Source organism: Rattus norvegicus, chromosome 14, assembly GCF_036323735.1.
Source record: "Rattus norvegicus strain BN/NHsdMcwi chromosome 14, GRCr8, whole genome shotgun sequence".
NCBI lineage: Eukaryota > Metazoa > Chordata > Mammalia > Rodentia > Muridae > Rattus > Rattus norvegicus.
In genome coordinates this window covers 15,528,589-15,555,196 of record NC_086032.1, presented here as the reverse complement: position 1 = coordinate 15,555,196, position 26,608 = coordinate 15,528,589, and the positions used below count along the sequence as shown (strand labels likewise).

General features: G+C 45.3%; 1 protein-coding gene and 1 long non-coding RNA gene across 3 annotated transcripts in view; one reads left to right on the top strand and one right to left on the bottom strand.

Moving 5' to 3' along the window:
• Positions 1–26,608, top strand: part of Shroom3 (shroom family member 3) — a 297,390-nt gene that overhangs the window by 125,962 nt on the left and 144,820 nt on the right. The gene's annotated exons all lie outside the window — the stretch shown is intronic.
• Positions 4,557–14,942, bottom strand: LOC108352720 (uncharacterized). The gene is made up of 3 exons (XR_001841085.3): positions 14,747–14,942; positions 11,698–11,856; positions 4,557–8,233 (listed from the first exon to the last, which is right to left on the bottom strand). It is a non-coding gene; the product is annotated as an uncharacterized LOC108352720 (long non-coding RNA).

Below are 26,608 nucleotides of genomic sequence, written 5' to 3'. Positions count from 1 at the left end.
GTGCTCTAGCCATCTCTCCCAAGGAGCTTTTGCTGTTTTTGGTTTTGTGCTTTGATATAATTTGTGCCTATGCCTTCCCAGCCCCTAAATATGCAGACCACACAAATCCTATTCTAATTTGAGATTAACGGTCTAAACTTAAATGGGGATAGAAGAATGGGGGCACTAGACACTGAATAGACAGAAAATGACCGGACTGGGCAAGTACACACTCTCATAAGATTTGAAATACCTTCTGAAGAAGCAGATTATTCTGGATCTAACATGATGTTGCTTGTAGGAATCGATTTTGTTTCATGTATTAGCCAGCTATTCAGAATACATGATTCTAACAAGTACTCAAAACTAAGAGTCTTGAGCTGGGTTTATTAGAGCATGTCTCCAATCCCAGCCCTCCAGAGGCGGAGGCAAATGGATCTCTGTAAGTTCAAAGACCGCCTGGTCTACAGAGTGAGTTCCAGACTAGTCAGGTCTACAGAATGAGGCCCTATGGGTGGGGAGGGGGGCAGAAAGAGGGCTCAAATAATGAAACTCAGTTGTCTGACACAGTCTAAGCTGCCTTACCTGTGTGTTCTGACCAGCAAGTTTTCCGTGCTTACACAACCTTGAAGCAGCTCCAGGCTCTGGATGACCCACACTCTGGGCTCTGACCGCACTTTCCTTTGTTTTCCTTTGAGAACAGCACACACTGGGAGCTTTTGTTTTCCTAGGTGGGTTGATTTGCATTGCCTTAAGTAAATTAGCCTTAGCTATCTAGTCTTGCTTGTTTAATGGGAGCAAGTCTACAGGCCAATAAAAATAGGAATGGAGGAAGCAGCCTAGGAGAAGGCGAAGGAGGGAGCTTTGTGGCTCACCGAGAGGCAGGCTGGGCGCATCGTACTTCCGCCCAGAATAAAGCAAAACAAAATCTCACAGCCTGGTTCCAAACGCAGTTTGTTCTGTGATTTTTATTTTTTTAAAAGAGGTTAAATACCTCTTTAGTATCACAATATTGGCATCATCGTTGTTTTGTAAGAGAAAATTGTAGACTTTCAGTGAGATTTTTGTCATTTCTCTCCCAAACAGACCCACTAGTGCTCTACACTGGGCCTAGAAGCCCCCTGTCCCTGGAAGGCTGGGCTGCACTCGGGTCCAGCCCTGCTTCAGAAGGCACTGGTGTTTGTCTCTGCTGCCAGTCACCACCAGTTCCACCAGGAAGCTCTTGGCCTCACCACTTGCTTTCTGCTGCCTCCTCTAAATCCTCCCTCCCCAGATTTGTTCCCAATAGCTACTGCTTTCTTGTTTCCTCTACCAAACTCCTCTGTCCACTTCTTGCTTTTCCCATTTCTTATATTAAAAAGAAATCTCTTCAAAATAAATACATCTTACATTGACTTAAAGTGAGGATTATAACACACACACACACACACACACACACACACACACACACACACACACAGAGGAGAGGAATTCTCAAGTAGTCCAGTCCAGGTAGGCCTCCACCTCAATAGGTAGCCAAGGATGACCTTGTATTTTAGCTACTCCTACCTCTACTCCCAAGTGCCAGGCTAATAGTCCTGTTTAAGTGGATCTAGGGGTTGAACCGGGGCTTCATAGCTGCATTCTTAGCTAGCCCTATTTGTGTTTTTAAGTGCAGCTTTGCACTTGATCAATATTTACCCATAAAGGAATAAGTGGTATAATCTTAGTGATGTTTATTGGTGCTACCGGTGCATAGAAAGGTATGTCCTACGATCTGAAGTAAGTCTTCTCATTGTAGCAACCTTCAAGTCAGGCAGAAAGTGACCTTGAAGGCTGGCTAAGGCCAGGTCAGTCTGGGTGTTGGGAGTGTCAAGAGCTTGCTATGTGACTCAGATGTCCCCAGGACCTCTGGCAGAGCTGTCTGTCAGCTTCAGTTCTTACTGGCAGGGAGTTGGACCATGGAAGGATAAAGGGGATTTCAGATATCCGGACAGTGGAGGTAGGGGCTTATTTCACAGTTGTGGAAACCATCTTTAGAGGCCTTGGGATGATTCCGGTGTGCACCTCTGAATCTTGAACATGTCGGAAGAACAGTGAACGGCATGTCCCAGACTCAGCTCTCTCAGCACTGTGTCTTTGCATGGGTTTGTACCTCTGTGGACAGTCACACAGAAGGACTATCCTGAACTGCGTTTTCTCTCCCACCCAACCTTACTGAAATATTAGCACAAGCCGAAAATCCAATAAAGATTGAGTTTAGATCTAATCATTCTCCTCATTCAGCACAAAGATGGGACCACAGCATGATTCAGATCTGGACCGAGGTAAACAGCAGGATGAAGAGAGACTTGAATGAATGACTCATCAACCCATCATCCCATGTAATCATTTGTAGATTAAAGTAAGGTTGTCAGATTTGGCAAATAAAAATGCAGTTTGAACTTCAAATAAATAGGGAAGGTTTTGTGTGCCTGTGTGTGCGTGTGTGTGTGTGTGTGTGTGTGTGTGAAAATATGTCTATACCCTCATCCTACCCTCTTATATGAAGTGTCCCCCAGGAAACTCCTCTTTTGAGGGCTTAGTCCCAGCTGATAGCATTATTGATAGGTGACCATATACTGAGGCTATTGGATGTCTAAGGTGTTTGCCATTGATGAATTCATAGCTCAAAGCACCACTAGGAGGTGGGAACTGGGTGGAGTGGGTAAGTCACCGGGGTGTGTCTCGAAGGGCGTATCTAGTCTCTGATCCCTTTATGACTTTCTCTGCTTCCTGGATGCCACAGATAAGGAGCTCTGTTCAGCATCCTATCGTCAAGGTGGGGACGTAAGTTCTCATGACCTCAAACTTGCCTTGACCTCTGCCTTCCTGGACTTCCCAGTTGACTGCTGTCCACTTCAAAAAGAAGCTTCTCCAACCAAGGCTGAGAACGGCACCCGTCTGTTGGTATAAACATAAATATTTAGGAGGACGTTTTTCTGCCTGTCTGTTTAGAAAAACAATAATGGTAGATTCCCCACTTAGGACCTCCCCAGCCAGTGAACAGTGGCCAGGTTTATACTGCTTGGTATAAAATACCCTCCTGCAGAGCCAGTCTCGGATTCAGTCGTCAGCATGGGGTAACCATTACAGTCATGTAGTAGTTCCTGTGGGCACATTCTACCTGGCAGGTTGGTATTATAGCCTTGAGGAGCCACTGTAAATGGATGAGACTGTTAAAGTCTTTTCTTCCCCAGTGAGCTGCACCACAAAAGTTAACTGCCAGGGAGGAAATGTTGCAGTCGGTCCCACCTAGACTTCTCTATGTGCTGCAACCAAGTTGCATTGTGTGAAGGCAATGGGGCTCACTATCTGGTTATTCTGGACAGCCAAGGGCAATGGCAGCTTGTTGGGAATGGGGGGCTTGGAGACCTCTCTGACCCATGACTCATGAGGAAGTATCCCATACCTAGCTATGAGATTTTCATTTAATAATCATTTAGGGAAAGCACAGTATTTATGTTCAAACTTTTTTTTTCTTTAATAAGCAGCTTACAAAGCAATGGGTTCCTTACAGTTTATCCATAGGTCTTTAGTTTTGGTTCACCCACCAGAACCTTCTCCTCTCTCACACACTCTTCTTCCTATCCCTACTTAAGCCTTTACCTCCCAGCATTCCTCCTCACACACTGTGTTTACATCATGTGTTCTACCACCCCTCCCCCATGTTTACATCCAATGAGTTCTAATACCCTCCCCAAGGCCTCTTCCCCTCTTCATTCATTGGAATCCGTTGTAATGGTTCTCCTCTTTTTCTCTAATTTTATTAATTTCTGCTATCTTCTCTCCCTTACTTTTAGTTAGTTTGGCTAAGGATTTGTCAATCTTGTTTATCTTTTCAAATAGACAACCCTGATTGGTTGTCTTTTCTTTTTCTTTTTCTGTGTTGTTGTTGTTGTTGTTGTAGCAGATTTATGTTCTCTCATTTTCTTGTTAGAATTCTTCAGGGGATGGAGAGACGGCTCAGTGGTTAAGAGCACTGACTGCTCTTCTAGAGGACCTGAGTTCAATTCCCAGCAACCACATAGTGGCTAATAACCATCTCTAATCTGATACCCTCTACTGGTGTGTCTGAAGATAGGGACAGTGTACTCATATGCATAAACTAAATAATCTTTAAAACATTTTTTTAAAAAAAGAATTCTTCGAGCTGGAGAAATGGATCAGTGGTTAAGAGCACTGACTGTTCTACCAGAGGTCCTGAGTTCAAATCCCAGCAACCACATGATGACTCACAACCATCCATAATGGGATGTGATGCCCTCTTCTGGTGTGTCTGAAGACTGAAATAAAATAAATAAATCTTTTTAAAAAAAGAATTCTTCATTAGAATTTCATACATTTTGCTGGGCATGGTGGCACATGGCTTCAATCCCAGTATTCGGTTGACAGAGGCAGGTGGAACTCTTGAGTTCATGGTGGCCAGCCTGGCCTAGAAAGCGAATCTAGGACAACCAGGGCTACACAGAGAAACCCTGTGTCTTAGTTAGGATTTTACTGCTGTGAACAGACACCATGACCAAGGCAACTCTTATAAGGACAACATTTAATTGAGGCTGGCTTACAGGTTCAGAGGTTCAGTCCATTATCATCAAGGCAGGAACATGGCAGCATCCAAGCAGGCCTGGTGCAGGAGGAGCTAAGAGTTCTATGTCTTCATCTGAAGGTTGCCTGCAGAATACTGGCTTCTAGGCATATAGGATGAGGGTCTTAAAGCCCACGCCCACAGTGACACACTTACTCCAACAAGGACACACCTACTCCAATAGGGCCACGCCTTCTAATAGTGCCATTCCCTGGGCTGAGCACATACCAACCATCACACCCGGTCTTGAAAAACAAAACAAAACAAAACAAAAAAGAACTTCATACAGTGCAGTTTGATCATATTCACTCTCCTACCCTGATCCCTCCCAGACCCACCCCACCTCCCCACCTGGTTGAATCTGTGCTCCCTTCCTTTGAGTGGCATTTGTGTTGCTTGTAGATGTGTGTTTTCCCACACGAGCTTGGGCAGCCTACCAGGTGCCACACCCTTAAAGGGAACTGATTCTTCACCCAGCAGTTATTGATTGCGAATAGCTCCTAAGCTACGGTGGGACTTCGTACCCACCTCCCTCTCCGTGCTGGGATTGTGTCTGTCTTGAGCCCGTGCAGGTCTTGTGTGTGCGCTGTCATGTTCATATGTACAACTGCCCTGTTTTCCTGTCTGGAAAACACTACTACCTTTTAGTCTTCCAGGACCTCTGGCTCTTGTAATTTTTCTGACCCCTCTCCTCAGCCTTGGGAAGAGAAGGCGTGAGGTAGATGTTCCATTCGGGGCTGAGCATCCCATGTTCCCCCAGCCTCTGCACCTTGATCAGTTGTGGCCTTCTTGTTAATCACCATCTGAGAAGAGAAGTTACTCTGATGAGGGTTGAGAGTTGCACTAATCTATCACATAATGACAGGTCGTTGCAAGATTAATACCGTGCCCATTTATCAGAATAATAATGTGTTGCCCACTAGGACCTATGAGTATTCTAGCAATAGATTCTTAGCTCAGTAGTAGTGCCAGGTATGGGTTTTAGCTTGTGGAATGGGCCTTAAAGCCAATCAGAACGTGGTTGGTTATGCCCATGATGTTTGGCTACTATTGCACCAGTGGGTACATCATGGTTGGCTGGTTCCCATTGTAGGTTAGTCTTCACAGCTAGGTAAGACTGGTGATAACTTCTCTCCTCCAGTAGTAGGCATGGCACCTTCCCGCACTATGATGTCATCATTGTTTCCGTTTCTTTAGCTTCGGCCCTGAGCTAATGATTTCTTTCCATCTACTGTTTGAGATTTGGTTTATTTCGTTTTCCAGTCTACAATCATTACAATCTATTACGATGGATTACTAGGCTGTCTATCTGCAATTTCTCAACGTAGCCATTTAGAACTATAAACTCCCTTCTTTGGGTCATTTTTGTTTTGTTTTGTTTGGGTCATTTTTGTTTTGTTTTGTTTTTTTGTTTGTTTGTTTGTTTTTTTATCCCATAGGTTTTGTTATAGTGTGTTTTTATTTTCATTTGATTCTGGGAAATTTAGCGTGTACTTATTAGATTTTTCAAGTATCCCTTTACCATTCGACAGTGTGCTGTATGAACCCCAGGAGTTTTGTGTGCATTCTAGGGTTCCTCTCACCACTGATTTGTAGTCTCATTCCATTGTGATCAAATAGAATATAATGAATTTCATCCGATTTCCAAAATTGCTTTGTGTCTTAATGTACAATCTAATTGAAAGAAACTTCCAAAGGACGCTGAGAGAAAAAAAAAATGTGTATTCTGAAGTGTTTAGATAGAATGTTCTGTAGATTTCTGTTAAGTCTGCTTGATCTAGCATTTCATTTAATTCACATAGTTCTCTGCGTTTTGTCAGAAATACCTGTCAACTTGTAAGAGTAGGATATTGAAGTCACACATTACTCCTGTGCTAGGGTTAATCTATGGCTTTACATATAATAGTATTTGTTTTCAAAAATTGTTTTCATCTCCTTTTAGGGTATATGCGTTAAGAATTGTAGTGTCCTCTGATTGGTTGTTCCTTGAACCAATAGCGAGTGATAGTCTATCCTTTGATTGTTCCCTGATCCAATAGGAAGTGACCGTCTATACCTCTTCTTGCCCATTCTGGTTTAAATTCTGTTTTGTCAGGTCCGAGAACTGTGACATCTGCTTTTTACTGGGTCCATTTGCTTGGGATGTCCCCCGATCCTCTCACCAGAAGGGCGTGTCTAGCTTTTGCAGTGAGGTGCATTTTGTAGAGTCAGCAAATATATGCTTTCTGCTTTTTAATCTAATCTAGAGTCTTGATTGGGGAATTTAGACCAACAATATTCATGGTCGAGATTGAAATATGGGTGTAGAAGGCTGGAGAGATGGCTCCGTGATTAAGAGCACTGGCTGCTCTTCTAGAGGACCTGGGTTTGATTCCTCACAACCACATGGCGGCTCGAAACCATCTATAACTTCAGTTCCAGGGATCCGATGCCCTCTCTGGCTTCCTGGGTCACCAGGCATGCTTGTGGTATATAGACACACACATGCAAAACAGTAAAATTTTTTATTTTATGTAGGTGTTTTGCCTGCATGTATGTCTGTATGCCGTACGTGCGTCTGGTAACTGCCTTGGGGACCTGAAAAATGTGCTGGGTCCCCTAGAACTGGAGATGGCAAATGGTTGTGAACGACCATGTGCATGCTAGAAACTGAGCCCAGGGTCTCCGGAAGAGCAGCCTGTTCACTTAACTGCCATGCCATCTCTCTGGCTCCACAATAAATGTTTTTTTTTTAAAGATTTATTCATTTATTATATATAAGTACACTGTAGCTGTCCTCAGACACACCAGAAGAAGAGGGCATCAGATCTCATTACAGATGGTTGTGAGCCACCATGTGGTTGCTGGGAATTGAACTCAGGACCTCTGGAAGAGCAGTTGGGTGCTCTTAACCACTGAGCCATCTCTCCAGCCCCCACAATAAATGTTTTAAAAGGAAGTTGTGTTTGAATCCCGTTGTTCTGCTGGTTTGCTTGGCTCTTTTGCCCAACTCTTCTTTGTAGCATGGTTTTTCTTCCCTGTAGTCTCCTAGGTAGCCTTGTTTTTCTTTTTAGTCCAAAGACTTCCTTCAAGTGTCTTCTGCGGAGCTGGTTTAAAGTTCGCAGACTCCTTTTTAATGAAAAGTTTTCAATTATCGTTCAATTCTAACAGCTTAGCTGAGTATAGTAGTTTGGGCTGGCAGCTGGCTCTCAGAGTTTGGGCTCCATCATTCCAAGTTCTTCTGGCATTTAAAGATTCTGTTAATCTTCTGCCGCCACTCTGACAGTTCTGCTATGTGCGTGACTTGGATTTCTCTTTCTGCTGGCAACATTCTTCCTTTGTTCTCTGTATGCAAAGCTCTAATTGTAGTATGGTAAGGGGAAGTTTTCTTTTGGGGTTTTGACTTTTTGGTGTCCGAAGCACTTCCTGTATCTGATTTTGGCATCTCCTTTTCTAACTCTAGGAATTTTCCTGTCGTGGTTCTATTTTAGATGTCTTCTCTGCTTTTAGAAAGATCTTCTCCTCCTATTGCTCATCGATAGTTTTCAGACTATTGAGTAGATCTTGAAATTCCCACTGGCGACCTAACTATTATTTTATCTTTTGTCTCTTTGATGGTTCCTGTTCCTCTGGGTTTGTAGTCTTCAAGCTCAGATAGTCTGTCCTCTCCTTTAAAAAGGAAAAAAAAAACATTTTAAAAATTATTTTATGCATAAGGATGTTTGGCCCACATATACGACTGGTGCCTTCAGGGGCCAGAAGAAGCCATCGGATCCTCTGGAACTGATGCTATAGAAAGTGGCAAGTTGGCAATTTGAGGATTGTTAGCGTTTGGTTTTTAAGGTACATTGGTTTCTTAGCTTCGACGTGATTCTAGCTGCCTTTCTTCCACTGACCAAGGTAAGCATTAGGAAGGTGGAAGGGAAATGTTCTTCCCTGTCAGGTTCAATGATTTGAAGAGGGATTTATTATAGCAAATTATCATCAAGCTAATTGCTTGACAGCCTCTCTCTGCACTGCTGGCTGGCGCCAGAGAGCTGATCTACTCTGCTGATACTGGGCTAAGAGAGCCAGGCATGGGGAATTCCACCACCCAAAACAAACGCCCTTGAGTTTCAGAGAGGATATCCAACATGCACATCAATGCTTTCGGAGCACATAGGGTAAAACCAGGCTGCCCCGGTTCAAGTGCTGTTGGCGTTACTCGTTAGTTTTTTGACCTTCGGCAAATTTTCATTGTTCTGTGTCTGAGACTGTTCGGCTATACAATGGGAATAATAATCATAATAAATACCTCCTGTGTAGAGTTATTGATAGTGTTAAAACAAAATTCCAGGTCAGAGATGTAGCTGAGATGGTAGAGTCCTTACCTAGTTTACACAAAACACTGGTTTTAGTCGCCAGCATCACATAGACTGGGGGATAGTAACACTAGTCTGGGATTGCAGCACGTCGAGGCCGAAGCAAGAGGATCAGAGGTTCAAAGCCGTCATCTACTGTACAGTGAGTTAGAGGCCAGCCCAGGTAATCGGACCCTTCCTCAAACCAAACAGAACCAATGCAGTAAGAACCCTGTGATAACCGAGAACGTATGTACGAGGAGTCAATGTGTCCTGCCGTTTTATACTTTGCCTAGTTTCGTGCCGTGATGCTGTTTCTCCAGATCCTTTTTGTCCATAGAGCTAAGTCCCGAGCCTAAGTGTAATTCCTTGACCCTAATCCTTAACACTGACTATAACTTACCTTTCCCACCTGGGATGTTGGGGACTTTGAGGGGATAACAGCTCAATGCCTTGTGCTCCCCTCTGGACGCTTGTGTTCTTATGAGGAGAGTTCCTTGGTTTTCCCCCAAAGAATTATAGACTATGAAGAGAGACTATATATATATATATATATATATATATATATATATATATATATATAGACTATGAACAGGGCTGATATGGTTACTTTGGGCTTGGAGCCTAGAGCAGAATGAAATGAAGTGGGCCATTGACTGTGATCAGTGATGCCAGCAGTGAAAAGCGCGCCTTTTGATTCCTGTGTCACCAGTAGCGTGTGTCCTCTGATTATCAGACAGGGAAGAGGTGATACTTTGGCCTTACCCGGCATCTTCCCTTTATCTCTTCAACCCTGTTTGTGCTGAGGTGCCATCAGATTGGCATAAAAAATGTTCACCCAAGTGCAGAGTAGCATTGGCTTATTTGCCAGGGCATTCACTCGCCTGGAGCATCCAGGAAAACTTGACTCCTTCAGAGACTGGAGTTCTCCAACAAATACAGTCTCCTATGGTAGTAGAAGGAAATGGAGTGGAAGAGACAAAGTAAGTTCTTCAGGTTCGTCTCTCAGCTCTCTGGTCAGTGTTCTTTCGGGCGGGAGCCTGCGTGGGAGCAGTCACAAAGGTAACTAAGCTAATCCTGAAAGCCACCATGGTTATCACCACAGCCTTTTCTCAGCTGCACATTGTCATCCCTGTGCCGTTGTCACTCTCACCATTGTGGTCCGTTGGACAATGCTTCTGTCTTCCAAAGACGCTGTGCAGCTGGGGAAGTGGCTAAGTTGGTAAAGTGCCTGTCACCAAAGCTGGAGGATGGGCTCTAAGCACTTACGTAAAATCTACTCATTTGTTACCCCGTGCTAGGGTTTGGGGACAGAGACTGGCAGGACCTTGGGAACTCTCACTGGGAACTCAGTGAGAGACATGATCTTAAAAAAGAGGAAGGTAGAGAGTAACCAAGGAAGAGTACTGGACATAGACTTTTGTTGTTGTTCTCTGTGTAGCCTTGGCTGTCCTAGAACTCACTCTGTAGACCAGGCTGGCTTCTAACTCATTGCTCTGCCTACCTCTCTATCTCCTGAGCGCTGAGATCAAAGGTGTGCACCACCACTGCTACTACCCGGCTGGACATAGCTTTCTTGCTTCCACATACACTCACACACGCACACACACACACATTCACATACACACAGTTCAAATTCTATAAGTGAAATGTGAAAAGTACCATTTCTTCTGAACCTTTTACGTGATATTTTTATAATGCCTAGCTTCCTGAGTAAGCATCTGACATAAGCCAGCAATTGTTGTATGTACCAGGGACTCAGACACAATAGACAAGCATGCTTGTCCTCAAGAAGCAGACGTACTTGCGGGCACAGGCAACAGACAGTACGTAGAACATGCACACAGTTACCTGTGGACCGTGCACAGCGTGTTGGAAGTTGTCGAGTGCCCTAGGATAAGTGCCCTTGGCAGGTCAGATGCCAAGACGTTCTTTCTGTCTGCTCCATTCATAAAATTCCCTACATTCCTCCTCAGAGTATTAAGGACAAACTTTTCGTTTTCAAAACCCTACTGAGGGAAAGAAAGGTCTTTGAGCTTTGAGACTATGTCGTAAATGTGCAGGCAAGAGGGCTGACAGGCATCCAAATCCATTTCACGTACAAACTCCATCTGCCTCCAACTTCTAGAGGAAGGTGAATGTGTTGGGGACAGCCAAAGAGTGGAAAGCGAGTAAAGGACCAGGCTTTTGCTTTTGGTGCAGCTTTTGGTCCCTCCATCTCTAATTGTAAACAGGCGCCCCAGAGGACATGTGCAAATCATTAAGGAAAATCCTTCAGACGCTGAGACTATCCATCACTGGCTGCAGTTCTTCAGCGGGGTAACATGAAACCCTCTCGTCTTAGGGTTTGTTTTTGAAAAGGTGCGCAGAAGGAAACAGGGTGTGCCGGAATCCAGGGGCTACTGGCCTTTAGGGAAAAGGAAAAATAAAAGCATCATATTCTGTCAAAGAGTCACCAGTTTATCGTCTTTGATTTTTTCTTCACCACAAAAAATGACGTGGGAGGATACACAGCGGTGATCTCGGCCAGGATCCTCCAAGGTTGAGGCATACATAGTGTGTCATGGTAAGGGACTTTCTCACAGTTATTTGGCCAATCAATGGCAGAAAGGGAAGGGACAGGCAAGCCCCGACCCTTCCACTGCTCCCAGAGTAGATGTTAATCCCTCTTCAAAGACTGGCAACCCACTGATTGCCAAAGGAGCCAGGCAAGGAAATGGAGGGAAGATGTTTGTGAACTCGGCCCAGATGTGCCGGGAACTCAGGAAGAGATGGGCAGAGGGCAGGGCTTACCTGAGCTGTGGGCGGTGGACAGGGAAGCAAGCTGTCTTGTGTGTCAGGTTCCTCTGCTAATGAAGAGGATTCATCTGCGTTCCAGTGTGAGAAGCCTTTCTGCATCAACGTCGTCTAAGGTGATTGTGAATGGTAGCTGTACTTGACAATGTTCCGTTGCTATAACAAAATACAGTCCAGGTGTTTTATAAAGTGATTTATTTTTAAATGAACAAAGAAAGAAGAAAGGGGACAAATGGGGAAGAAGACAGAGTCTTTTTGAGACAGAGTCTCACTTTGTAGCACTGGCTGGCCTGACTAAGCTGACCTTGAATGCACAAGAGATCCACTTGGCCTCCTGAGTGCTGAGATTAAAGATGTGTATCACCATGCCTGGCATAAAAATTAACTTATATTGCTATAAACATATATATAAATTACTATAATGGATAATGATATCTTTTAATAATATAACGATAATGTAGATATATTAATATAAAGTATATTAATATACATGTATAATGTATAAAAACATATATATTATAACTACCCTCTTGAGAATTCCACTAATGCTTTTCAAGGTAGGACTCCTAGTGGCTCAGTCCATTTCTTTAGTCCATTAGAGTCTTCCTAAGACTCTTCCTAAAGGTTACAAGCCCGTACACGTCGTGTACATGCAGGCGCACCCCATCCACTCCTGCCAGGGTCATCACACCGAAGACAGCATCTGTCACAGAAGCTCTGAGGGACACACTCTCTGGGAGCTACAGCGGCTTGCTACCCGACTGGAGGACTCCAGGCTTTGCCGTCCTTCTGCCTGTGAGAGACAACCTGATGATTGAAGAGACACACTCTGTTACCTCTCTTCAGGTCGTGGAGAAGGAGGGGAGAAAGGCCCTTTCTCTCAGGGAACCCACGAGCTCCGCCATGGGCCAGGCATTGTGCTGAGTGGGTTACTGATATTATCGTTCCCCACATCGGATAGCTGTCCCTTTCAGAGGAGGAAACAAGCATTTATCAGGTTGTGTGGAGTCACTAGTGAATGTCAGGCTGAATTGATGGGTGATTGATGGGTGATGTGTATGTAGGCTTTGGGGTCCTCTCCCACAGGAGAGACCTTCCCGGTCTCTGCCATTCCACTACGTGCTGTGAAGCGCTTGGCAGGTTACTCTCATTCCCCTTGACTGTAAGTCCGACTAATAATTGCAGTGGTTTAATGATGATTCGTGAACACGATTTCGTCACTACCGGCACTCTGACAGTTGTGGCGAATGACAGGTTTAACCACAAGCAACCGAAAAGTCAGAGGTCACACGCTGCGATCTCATTCTGTGATGCGGCACCCCATCACCACACCCACTGGAGACTGAACCCAGAGCCTCACACATGCTAAGCAAACACTCAACCACCGAGCCACACCCCAAGCACCAGCACCATTCTTTGTAGATGCCCCAGTGGTTCGCTTTCTCGGCTCATGAGTTGTAAAAGGACAGGCACTTTATTTTTGTTTTGTTTTGTTTTTTTTTATTTATTTACTTTATTTATGAATACACTGTAGCTGTCTTCAGACACACCAGAAGAGGGCATCAGATCCCATTACAGATGGTTATGAGCCACCATGTGGTTGCTGGGATTTGAACTCAGGACCTCTGGAAGAGCAGTCAGTGCTCTTAACCACTGAGCCGTCTCTCCAGCCCAAGACAGGCACTTTAATTCAACATAATTTAGAGAGGTATTTTTTTTCTTGCCTGTTTATAGCTTCCCTAGAAATTCACCAAGATTTCTGTTCCTGTAACAGAGCACCCAGCCCCCATCTACAGTTCTTAAAGTCAACGGCCTGTTTGTATTGTCAGGAAGAACTCGAAAAGATGTCAGGGGAGCTTGGGCCAACAGAGCCAGACTAGCAGGGCATGGCTGCTGACTTGAGAGGATTTGAGCCGCCTCCAACCCCCACCTACCCCTGGGAATACTGTTGTTAGAGGGATGGCATTTTCACTAGAAGGCTGCTGGGGATAGACAGATGTCAGATAACCATTTGTCATTGTGCACCCTGGAGTTGGAGAGGGGGGTCTTGGTTGGCAGCAGGAAGTTGTAAAATTGGATATATTCAAGATTAATTGTAACCTGGATGTTCTTGAACTCTAGCTGGTCAAGGGTAGGAAAGGTGTAGTGGTCAGACGAGGCCTTCGAAGAGGAGGCTGTAAGATAGGAAAAGGGAAACAAGACCATCTTTGGATTTGTTTTTGGGGTTTTTTTGTTTGTTTGTTTTTTGTTTGTTTTTGTTTGTTTGTTTGTTTTTTCTTTTAACAAGGTTTCTTTGTGTAGCCCTGACTGTCCTGGAACTTGCTTTGTAGACCAGGCTGGTCTCGAACTCACAGAGATCTGTCTGCCTCTGCCTCTGCCTCTGAGTGCTGGGTTTAAAAGCTTGTGTAGGAGTAGGAGTGTGTGTGTGTGTGTGTGTGTGTGTGTGTGTGTGTGTGTTGTGTTGTGTTTGTGTGCATACATGTTTGCTAGGACTCCAACTCTCTTTCTCACTCTAGCTAAACAAGTATTATGTCAGTAGCCGATCCCCCCCACTCCAGAAGGTTATTTTTTCAAAATAAGACTATATAATGCAAAATCTACCAGAAGTTCTCTTTTTCTGATTTTTATCAGAATTGTCTGGTGGCCCCAACCCAAGCTGTTTGTAAGCTACCCTCATCTCACTCCTTGCATTTTACAATAAGAGTTAAAAACTAGCTCTGGGAATCAAGTGGAACGGACGTTCAGGAGAGACAACCTTTGTGTAGAAAAAGTCTGTAAGTGAAGTTCTCATCTCTGAAGTGCACTGACACCTTGGAGACACTTCAGACTTTCTCAGTGTCTGCACAGTACTTGCTCCTGAGTGTGCCTTATAATGTCCTCTGTGAGGGTGGTAGGGTATCTGTTTGTTCAGTTTCTCCTTACCTAAGAAATAACCCGAAATCAATCTCCATTCTTTTTCATGAATTGTCTGTGCATTTTAAATGTTCCCCCCCACACACACACACACCCCATAGCATCCCAGACAAACGAAAACATATTTACATACCCACAAACTCGGACACACTTGGAGTGCCATTTTCTGTGTGCGCTGTTCTCTCTTTCTTTGTGTCTATGGTTACTGTTAAGCTGACCCCTACAGTCTGGGGCAAATACCAAACTTGAATCAAGGGCTGCCTATCCGCACAGCTGCAAAGGATCTCCGTTTCAGGGGAGTACAATGGCTTCAGCTGGCTGCAGTGTAGGGTCCCCGGGATAGCTCTGCCCACAGGTGGGATTCAGCGCCCCACTTTGCTGGAGTTGCAAATGAGCTGTTTTGTCCCCCCCCCAACACACACACACACTCTTTTTAATCCATTTTCACATCTGAAGTGATTTTTTTTCCCTCCGATATTGGATTTCATTGTTCAGAACGGTGACTGTAAAAAGATCTTTCTTTGTATTTGTGTCTCCTTGTCTCCCAGTTTCTGTAAGAAAGTCTCGCTTGCAAAAAGCCACAGCTAATTAAAAATTGAGCTCCATCAGCTGCATAGGGATCTTGGTGTCCAGAATCAGCCAAGGGAGGCGAGAAAGAGGCACCAGAGGTTGCTAGTCACACACACACACACACACACACACACACACACACACACACACACACACACACACACACACACACACACACACACACACCATTTGTTCGGCCTTGCCTTCATTGCACAGCGCGTTTAAAGACCCTACTAGGGCGGCGCCGCGGGCGGTAGAGAAAGTTCCTAACCGGACAAACAGCAAACTGCTCTAAGGTGCCTGGAGCGGGGTTGCCGGCGGGCACAGTAGAAACCGGCTCTCCGGTTCTGGCCTGTGAATGGACGTCCCTGACATCAGGGGGCCTGCTCCTGTCAGCCAGGCGGGCAGGCGATTGGCTGGGGAGAGGCAGTAATTCGAACTGCCTTTGTACTTAGCTAATCAGGGCAGCGCAGGTTCCAGGAGCTGAGGTGCCTGGGTGTCAGACACCTGTGTCTTAGCGCTGCCTTCCTGGAGCTGGCTCTCCAGTCTGTTGTTGGCCTCTGTGCCACCTAACCCAAGCCTCCAAGGCCGGGTGGACCAGCTTGGCTGTGTGCCACGCCGGACAGAAATAATCAGCAGATAACTGAGGACAATGGAGACACCTGAGTTTCCACTTCTGTGAGGTAAGGTCCGTTTAAGTCGGTTATTTCTCCATTACTTCTCCACTGATCTCGACAGAAATGACTTGGAAAAGATAAACTAAAGAGAGACGGAGCGTTTATGATGAAACCCGCTTCTCCAGTCGGCAGATAAGCTAGCAAAATGATAGGATGGGATGAGAGAGCTGTAAAGGGTGAGAGGGGTCTGACAGATTGTGGCGACCCTCGATACTCTGTTGCTTCTGATACACTTATTGGCACCCGGTGAGAACTCACTCCGTGAAAGTAAAGTGAATTTTAATTAAAGCCAACAGTTCTATATACTGACTTTTGAGAAAATACAAAGTGAGGCTGGCAGACGTCTTGGTGGTTCCAGGGTCCCACCTCCAGGCCTCCTTTTCTGATCCGAGCTGTATTTCAGTTCTCTTTAGCTTCAGCGGATGTGAAGTGAGTGCGCGTCTGGTTTCCAGGTTTATTCAGCACAGGTGACTTAGCGAATTCTACTTTAGGGAGGGGATCGAATGGTATCACCGGGCTGAGGTGTGCCCCTCTCTGTGTTCCAGAAGTCAGACTCAAGGCAAGCAACTGGAGCTGTGGGCCCTGGCTTGCTTACATCTCCTCTCATTTGACCGCACTGATAATTATTTGACAAGTCCTTCCAGGACCCTCCTATGCTCACACTTGGACAGCTGTTAGAGTGCTTGTTATCTGAGGTGAAAAGATTAGCGTGTTCGGAAACCAGCGCTGCCTGTTTTGCTCTGACTAGCAGGGGATAGTTTAATCTGGGGTTTTAATTTGTTCTTAATGAAAATAGCTTACAAATAGGTAGGGGTCCTTTTATAAGTCAAGGGATTCTGAGCTGGTGTTGAGTGCCTCCCTGAAAGGGAGATGTTTACCAGTTCCCAGAGATTCTAGTCAAGTAGTAAACCACAGTGGGGAAGACGGATAAAGGTAGGAGGAAGGTGGTCAGCACTCTGAGAACCTTCAAGCAGAAACGCTGTGTTCATCTTCCCAAAATGTATCTTAACTGGAGTTTCCCATCTCTGCCATTAGCTAGCCTCTCTTTATAAAAAACATTTGCCTATAGCAGCATCATACAGGTAATGAATGTGAGCCCTAAATATGATGACTTGGACCTGTAAAAGCCCCAGCAGTGACATCACTTGTCAGGTAAAGCATGATCACCACACGGGCAAATTACCATAATATGTGTGCATTTGGTGTGTTTGGTTGATAAGCGTTTAAAACATAAGTCGATATGTGGGTAGTAAGTAATACCAAGTGTTGGAGGAGTTGGACATAAATAAGCACTGGAATTGAAGTAGATGTCCGATATCCAGCATCAGTTCTTATTTTAAAATTCCGCCCCTGGACTATGAATTCTGACTAAGATAATACAGAAATCAAAAGCAAGGTCTCGAAATAAGGGCCGGTCAGTTTTGTATTGGAAGGAATCACTACAATCTTTAGTCAGTATTCTTTAAATTGAAAAAAAAAAAATCAGTGTTTTTAAAAATTACAGATGGTGGGAGTCAGTCAGTTGAAAAACTCTGTCCTGGCATTTCATACTGTGCGCGGAAAGCCCCCGTGTATATTTGGGTGGCGTAGAAAGACACCGCAAATATATAACTGATCACAACCAGCGGGGACTGGGGTAGACACATAGCCACTTCATTCTGAGAACAGTATCTTTAGAGAGCTGGATCGGAGGGTGTGGGGATTAAGTATCTAAATTTATTGTTTCCCTGGAGACGACCATTTTTAAAAGTCTCCTTCCTGGAGCTGTGGAATGCCTGCTCACTCCCTCCTTGGCTGTGTGGTGCTGTGGACAGCACACAATGGAGCTCAATAGAGCTGCCCAGCCCCCTCCCCACATGGTGCGCCCCACTGGCTGGCTTGAAAGGTTCGGCCCTAGGAACAGAAGGCTGCAGCTGGCAGACACTTCCTCTTAAACCACTTGCCCCTACCTCTGCCTCAGTGCCTGGTTGTTCAGAGCCAGGGAGGCCCATGAGTTTAAAAGCTGAATAGCTGACCAGAGTCCTCTGCGTGATTCAGCCAAGGCATCTGATAGGTAAACTGAGGTTCAGCCACCCTGGACACAGCAGCATCCCCACCATCACCTCTGGACTTCATTAAAATGTCACCGACTGTCATCTGGTTAGACCAAATCTCCCAGAGGCATGCTTTTTATAAACAAACAAACAAACCACACAATAATTCAAATGGTTCTATTCTGGGACAGTTGGGAAACTGCCCTCTCAGATGGGAGTCTTTGGAAGGCAAAGACCTAAGTAAGATGGACAGACTGCATTCTGGGGTGAAAACCAAAGGTCAGGGCAGCAGTGTCTCTGTGGCAAATCCGCTAACCCCACTGACAAGAGAGCCCTCCACAACCAGCTGTGCTAGAAGGAAACTGGGAGTTGGCTCTGCCGTCAAGGCTTGGTCAGGTGAGCCCTGGTGACAGGCTCCAAGGACAACGTTGTTTTTGCACTGCAGGCCAAGAAAACTCTGGGATGGGAATGTAAATGAACTCCGCCCCAAGAAGCTATGGCTTGCTTTGTTTGTTGTTGTTTTACTGGGTTCCAAACCTCCCCCTTGAGCAATAAAGCTCCCAGCGAACTTTGTCCACCGAAGCCTTCCGGTCAGCACCGGGGGACAGCCACACAGGTGGTGGGCTCAGCAGCTGGACGCCAAGGGGAGGCAAACAGCCAGCTTCTGCCTTATCTTTTGCTTCTCAGCAAGCAGCTGAAGGTTTAGTGACCTTACTTCTCTGTGTTGCACATTAATCACGCCTCACTGACTTCCTCAACCGATAGCAGGTAGGTCAGGATTTTCCTACTTTGGAAGACAGAGAAAGGGGCAAAGCAGAGTGATTTGTTCAGTTATGATAGCAAGGTGCTTTCTCATCTTCCCTCCCTCCCTCCTCCTTCCTTCTCTCCCTCATGTAGCCCAGGCTGTCCCCAACTTAATAAGTAGCTGAAGATGACCTTGAACTTGTGATCCTCTTACCTTTGAAAAGTCCTGAGATAACAGGCCTAGGGCCCAGCTTCTTTTCTTTCTTCCTCCTCCTTCCCTCCCTCCCTCCCTCTTTTCCTCCCTCCCTCTTTTCCTCCCTCCCCCTTCCTCCCTTTCCTCCTTCCCTCCCTCCCTCCCTCTTTCCTTCCCTCTTTTCCTCCCTCCCCCTTCCTTCCTTTCCTCCTTCCCTCCCTCCCTCCTTCCTTCTTTCTTTCCTTCCGTCCTTCCTTCCTAAAAAACGAAATGAGAAATTCTTCAACTTTTTTCCCTCCAACCCTCCTGTCTAGGCACTAACTCTGTCTCCCTGGAGAAGGATGCGGGTGGCCTGGTGTGAGCAAAGCTTGCAGGCAGATGATGAGTTGCCATGGGTGTGCCCCTGAGTGTGTACACAGGTGGACCCACCTGGAGCCACATGGAAGTGAGGTGGTCCCTGGAAACGTATGGTCCTACCATTTATGACACATTTCCACCAGGGCCCCCTGACCAGAGAGGCCACAGTAGGAGCCGCAGGAGAGCCAGTCTGAAGGTGGCCGGGGGAACTGCCTCTGAAGGTATTCCAGGAATGTTAATGGTATGCCTGAGTGGCGGGCTTCAGAGATCCGGCTTGGCCTGAGAACTGTTCTCCTGGCCATCTGTTGTAGCCCAGAAGTCTCATAGCAACGGTGGTGTCTCAAGAATGGAGCCCCCCCCTTTGTAAATTAAAATTAACTAACACAAAACCCAAAATTGCTCCACTGCCCAAGAAGAATCGGGACAGGATTCAGCTTCTTTCTGCAGAATGATGAGCTTTTCAGGAAGAAAAGCCCCCGCATCCTTAATTTCTGTTCTTTAAATGAGCAATTTGTACTTGCTTTTGAGGTCTTCATTTTTCCTCCCCAGGGGTAGAATGCTTTAAAAAAAAAAAAAAGGTGGGGGGAGTTGAAAACTAGTTGCTCAAAGCTGTGAGCCAAATAATTGGCAAAAATAAAAATATTGCTTGATTTAAAAAAAAATGGTCAGAGTGTTGTGATTTCCTGCCATTTGCTCTTCATAATCTGGTCAGCAGCCGCATGCATTCCCACCCCCTTTGTAATAACGTGAGCTTTCTAGCTTGGCCCTTCAGGAGATGATCTTCAAACAGATTAATTTTTATTGTGACAGTATGTGTGCCAAAGGAGGGAATTTCTTGAATCTGTGGACCTCAGGAGGGAAAAGGAATGTAGTTTCACATGTGTACTGGCTCTGCTGTTGTGTTACTATGGAAACCACTTTCAGGAGAATGTTGACATCTCCAAGTTTTATAAAATTTCTCAGCGAGGGGGGGGCACCACAAAATATTTCAGGTGATTTTGACGATGTGCAATACGATTTTTAAAAATAATTTATTTTTATTTTATGTATATTGGTTATTCGACTTGCATCTATGTCTGTGTGAGAGTGTCAGATCCCTGGAATTGGAGTTACAGACAGTTGTGAGCTGCCATGTGGGTGCTGGGAATTGAACCCAGGTCCTCTGGAAGAGGAGTCAGTGCTCTTAACCACTGAGCCATCTCTCCACATTCTGAGTATACACAGGCACACACGCATTACTAAATTGATTCCTGGAGTGTTGTTCAGGTTCAGTGTCCCAGCCCTCATAGTTAAGGGCAATCCCACTGACCACCACGAAAAGAAAAGGTACTGCCTGAATTTGTTTTCTGGAACCTGGGTTCCTAATGAAGGCAGGCTCTCCGTGGAAGGCATGTCCACTGGACCCTGTTCTCTCTTATGTAAAATTTAAACAGCGAATATTTATGGAGCGACTGACCATATGTCGGTTGTCTTTCTAAATACTGGATTTAGAGTTGTGAACAAAAGTGAACATTTTAGTCAGGGATCAGAGTTGAACCCAAAACAAAACAAAACAAAAAACCCTCATTCAGTTGTGCTGATGGGTTTGAAAATAGTCATTTCTGTAGGGAAACAGAAGCAGAAAAAGTATATGTATACACAAGTGAGAGAGGGGGAGAGAGAGGGAGGGAGGGAGGAAGGAGAGAGAGAGAGAGAGAGAGAGAGAGAGAGAGAGAGAGAGAGAGAGAGAGAGAGAGAGAGAGAGAGAGAGAGAGAGAGACTGGCTGAAGAACAGAACAGCATCTACAAAGGGAAAGTGTTGATGGAAGAGCTGGGCAGCCAATGAGGAAGGGAGCTGGAGAGCAAATGAACCAATGAGACCAATGAGCGGGGAGGTGGACAGTCAATGAACCAATGAGCAGGAGCTGGCTGCCTCAGGAGAGAACACTAGAGAAAGCCGCCACGTATCAATGGGGATTTCCTTCAGAGAGCAGTTGTAAGGTTTCAGTGATGGAGTTTGTCATTCGCAGTGCCTGGCCCTGAGAAAACCTTCTTGATACTGGCAGGCTATTGTCCACTCATTGCTGCTGTGAACAAGGTTCAGAGGCAGAATGATCGAGTATGTGGCCTAGAGCTGTGGTCTATCCGAAAATGTGTCACTTGCCACTAGAAATGCTGCAGGAGAAACTGTTGACCCATGGTCCAGGAGATTCTCGAGAATTTAGCTTCCTTGTGAGGATTGAGCCCAGGCCTTGGACTCTTCACTACTTCAACCCTATCTTCTCACATATGGGAGGAAGAACTTATTTAGAAAAAACCAGGCTTGGAGCCGGGAGATCGCTCAGTGCTTAAATATTGGCTGGACAAGTATGAGGATCAGAGTTCAGATGCCCAAAAACCCATGTAAATGCCAGGTGGGTGTAGCCACCTGCCTGTAATTTTAGCAACAGAAGGCAGAGACCGAGAACAGGAGCAAGCTAGCTATTGAGAGTCCTCTGTCAGTCAGCTCTGGGTTTAACTGGGAGACCAGGCCTCCATGAATAAGAAGAGGAATGGAGCATGAGTCTTCATATCAACTTCAGGTCTCCACAGTATGCTCCCACACATATACAAAACAAAAATAGCCCACGTATGTACAAACATGTACAACACATATTTTTTTAAAAAAAAAGAAGGTGGAAAAGAAAACTGGGCTGGAGAGATGGCTCAGTGGTTTAGAGCTCTTCCAAAGGCCCTGAGTTCAAATCCCAGCAACCACATGGTGGCTCACAACCATCTGTAATGAGATCTGATGCCCTCTTCTGGTGCGTCTGAAGGCAGCACCAGTGTACTTATAACATAGAAGGATAAATAAATTTAAAAAATATTAAAAGAAAAAGGAAGCTGTCCTTGTTTAAGAGAAGCCATTGTTCTTATGCAGATATCAAGTTGACACACTCAGGGACAGGTATATTTTGAGCTATCAGGTGCCAATTTCAGCCTTTAAAAGGCTTCTGGATTCCACTGATGTTCTGGGGTCTCACATGGGGATGTCTGGGTCTTGATCCTGGTCCTTGCCCTAGGCCACAAGATGGGTTGGGAGGACCTTGTTGTGGATAGCATGACAAGGAATTAGAGTGTTTCTCATTCCACATAAAAACCTCTCAGAGCTTTCAGAATGATCTAGACACCCCCAGCGCACTTTAAATGCCTAGATTCGGTTGTACTGACTTCTTTCTGTGAACTTGAGCATGTTCGTCCTAAGTCAGGGCCAGTGATGACTAGCTCGAGAAGCTTCAAGAAGACAGGGAGTTTTTCCTTCCAAGCATATGAAGACTATTGTTGGTCAGGATTATCCTTGCTCCAGAGCCAGGCCGAGTAAATGCATGTAAATACAAGAGTCTATGTAAAACCATGAGCCTTGTCCCCAGCTCCGGAAAAAAAAAAAACAAACACAAAAAACCATGAGCCTTCATCATGGTGAATGTCCTCAGAGGCAAGGACTTTAATCACCCAAAGGGTTCTCAGACATTTGGATGAAAGCCTGACTCTCAGTGTCCCTTCCAAATCCATGTTTTTCCACAACACATTTCTTTTTCCTTAGGATTTATTTATTTATTATATACAAGTACACTCTTAGCCGTCTTCAGACACACCAGAAGAGGGCATCAGATCCCATTACAGATGGTTGTGAGCCACCATGTGGTTGCTGGGATTTGAACTCAGGACCTCTGGAAGAGCAGTCAGTGTTCTTAACCACCGAGCCATCTCTCCAGCCCCACGACATGTTTCTTAAGACTAAGATTCTTCTGGAACGCTCACTTGGAGTTGTCTTTAGCTCGCATGCTAGTCAGTTCCGAGAGCAGGAAGTTGCTGAGGGGAGTGGCTTTGATTTACATCAGGTTAGTGGCCAGGGGAATCATGCTCCTGTAGTGGTCACCCAGGTCTAGCTGGCTGGAGCCCTTGATGATATTGTGTGTCTCAGTAGCTCCCAAGGCCAATGAGTGGTTGTATCACCACAACTGGCTGCCAATTACTTGCTAAGGTCAGTGGTAGAGTTCATGTTCTTTCCTGAGCTAACACATGCGTAGTATTTATTATCTTCTGAATGACTTGCTGAAAAAACGCTAGCTCTCAATATAGCTATTCCCATGTAAAAGGTTAAACTATGGTAAGAATTTAATCAAGATCACGTAGTGGCTGAGCTGGGATTCGAACTGAGGCTGTCTACCAGTGGGTAGGTTCTCTTGCCAGCTACGCTAGATTTTTGTTCACAAAGCGCTTTGTCTATGACTGTGCCTTCCGCACCCTGTCTTGTGGTGCAGGGACTCGAACCCAGAACACCGTGTATGGTAGACAAGTGTTCTTACCACGGAGCTACCTCCTGAACACCATGTACCTTTTATGATTGTTACAGCTTTCTCGTTGTTCGAGAGGAAAAACGCCGTATGATATATCATTATCTTTTATTGCCCTCTGAGAGGATAGAGAACATGGCTGGTTGATTCCTGATGCCCAGGTTGGTGCCTGGCACAGGCAGATACTCAAATATTTATTGAGTAAATGTGTGGCATGAATGACCAGCAGTAAGCCCATAGAAATGCCTCTCACTCTCCGGACGCAGAGACATTTAAAGGATGTGATTGTGCAAAAACTCCGGGTTGATAAGTTAAGAGGAAAAAAAAAAAAAACCTAACATAAAGGCAGAGACAAGGCAGTGAGTGAGACTCTCAAAAGACGGTTACGTGAACGGGTCTTGACAATCTCGCCCCCCTTGGTATTGCTCGTTGGTATTTTAACCAATTAACCACATCAGCACTGGACGAAGTGCCTCCAAAGGACCCTGATGTCAAACTAACCCCTGCTGCGTGACGTTTGGGAAAGGACCAAAACAGGATTCTTGAAGAACCCTGTCTCCATAAATCAAGGCCCTTGTGTATGCCTCGGATTTGGTTGTTCAGCAAATGTGCACAGAAACTCTCAAATGTGTGAGAGGAGAAAGGAAACCTGGGTCTGTCCAGCAACTGGGTCTGTGGGAATGTTTGCGTGCATTGGGCAGTCCGGCACAAAGGAAAAGGGATGTTCTCTGAGGAGAGAGGAAGGCAGCTTGTGAAATCCAACTGTGGACAGCGTAACGTACAGTCTGTTGGTAAGCTGGCACGTGTTGTTTGAGCTCACCAAGAAGCTGGCTGAAAAGTCTGGCCCTGGGAACCAGGTTGCCCCACCAGGAGTGTTTGTTTCCAAGTGTCCTCCAAGGTCTGGGGATGGATGCAGCCCTAAGTCTAGGACAGGGTGGAAAGAGAACAGCAAACCACCCTGACAATAAAAACGTGTGTCCTTCAGAACAGCTAAAAAGTCAGCCATTTCCACGAGGTCACTATTATTCATCCTGTGATGTAAGTGCCATGATGGGTGGCAGGCGGAAGTTCATCTGTGAGGATGGGGAGGAAAGGCTCTCAGCTGCACCTCACTGCTTCAGTTTACCCAGGCCGTTCCTGCCAGATGTAGTGAGCAAGCCCTGGTTGATGTCACTTTTATCTCCTGCTGTTTATTCTTTTCCTTGGAACGCTTGCCTGAAAGGACATTCTGCTCTAACTGGGTCTTTCCCTGCGAGAACTCCAGCTGACTGCCTTCAAGGTGACTTCTATAGTCAATCTGTACTGGGTGTTTTGAGCATCCAGTTTAATGATGTCATCTATCATCTGCTTGTCTGTCTATCTCTATCATCTGTCATGTGCTATCTATTCTTTTATTTTGGCTTACTATAACAAAACCATAAATATACCTGGGCATGGTGGCACATGCCTTTCATCCCAGCACTTGGGAGGCAGAGGGAGGTGGATCCCTGAGTTTAAGGCCAGCCTTGTCTACAAAGTGAGTTCCAGGACAGTCAGTGCTTCATAGAGAAACTATCTTTTTTTTTTTTTTTAAGATTTATTTGTTTATTTTGTTGTATGTTATAGCTGTCTTTGGACATACCAGAAGAGGGCATCAGATCCCATTACAGATGGTTGCGAGCCACTATGTGGTTGCTGGGAATTGAACTCAGGACCTCTGGAAGAACAGTCAGTGCTCTTAACCGCTAAGCCATCTCTCTAGCCTAACTCTATGTTTAAAAAAAAAAAAATCACATTAAAACCCCTGAAAATCTGGCTATCTGGGCTCAGTCTCTGGGCTGTGCAGATCTGAGAGCAGGTACCAGCTGAACATCACTCCAGAGGTTAAATGTGCAGTTAGAGGCCTGGGTATGAGCCTCAGTCCTTCTCATTGATTAATCTGTAATGTTAGCTAAGTTACTCAGTGTCTGTGGACCTTCTTTATCCATCCGAAAAGTGGGGAGAAATCAGAGTTTATCTTATTGAGTTGTTGTTTGGATTCGGTGAGGTAATCTGCTTAAAACACTTGAAATATTGCCTGACACTAATAGGAATTCAACAGATTATCCCCTGCAACCCCAACCATTTATATTGAGTGTAGCCTCCAATTTGAGGCAATCCTCCTGCCTCAACCTTTTGAGTGCTGGGGTTACAGGCATGTATCACTGTGTCCAGCTACCATTCGCTTTATGATTATTTAGAAAGCAGGAAGCTCTGGGCTTTTGTGTGGATTGTACGGTTGCTCATTTCAGTTGACTTTGACTATCAAGCCTGTTACCTGCCTGCTTCCTGGACAACCTGATGCTGGTGTTAATGGCCACCGAGGCTTCAGGATTGTCTACGTTTCCTCTCTAACCCTTTGTATGTTTTATCAAGATAGAGAAAGAGTTTGGGGTGTGCTGCTCGGTGGTAGACAGACAAAACTTATTCAGAATGTGTGAGGCCCTGGGTTTATTAACCATAGCACTGGAGTAGGAAGAAACAAGGGATGAGGAGTTCCATTTCTCCATTCCTCACTGTCAATCCTGCTTTGGATCAGGTTTCCTATCTAGTGTTTTGTCCCATACCCATGTCTACGCTAGCAACAACGGAGTGTGATTGCTGTAATTGATATAGATGAAGCACGCATGACTCTCCTGGGGTCAGAGGATCAACATCCTGAGCTCGTGCTCACCTGATACTGCAAGGGAGTCAGAATTGCATGTGTGAGGGAAGAGGGGAAAATGACAGTTGAGTATGCAACCAAAAGGGCCCATGTTAGATGAGCGAGTATGTAGGCCAGGCAAACCAAAGCACTTCTCCAGACTATTTGACTGTATTCTGAGTTTAGGAGAAAACAGGGTCACTTCATTTTGAGGTGGTGACTCTGGGATGGGGTCAACTTGAAGCTCTCTACTCTGCTTGTTTTTTATATATATATTCCCAATATATGGATGCATACACATACACACACACACACCACACACACACATATACACACACACCACACACACATATACACACACACCACACACACCATATCACACCCCCCACACACACACACCACACACATACCACACCACACATACCACACACACACATACCACA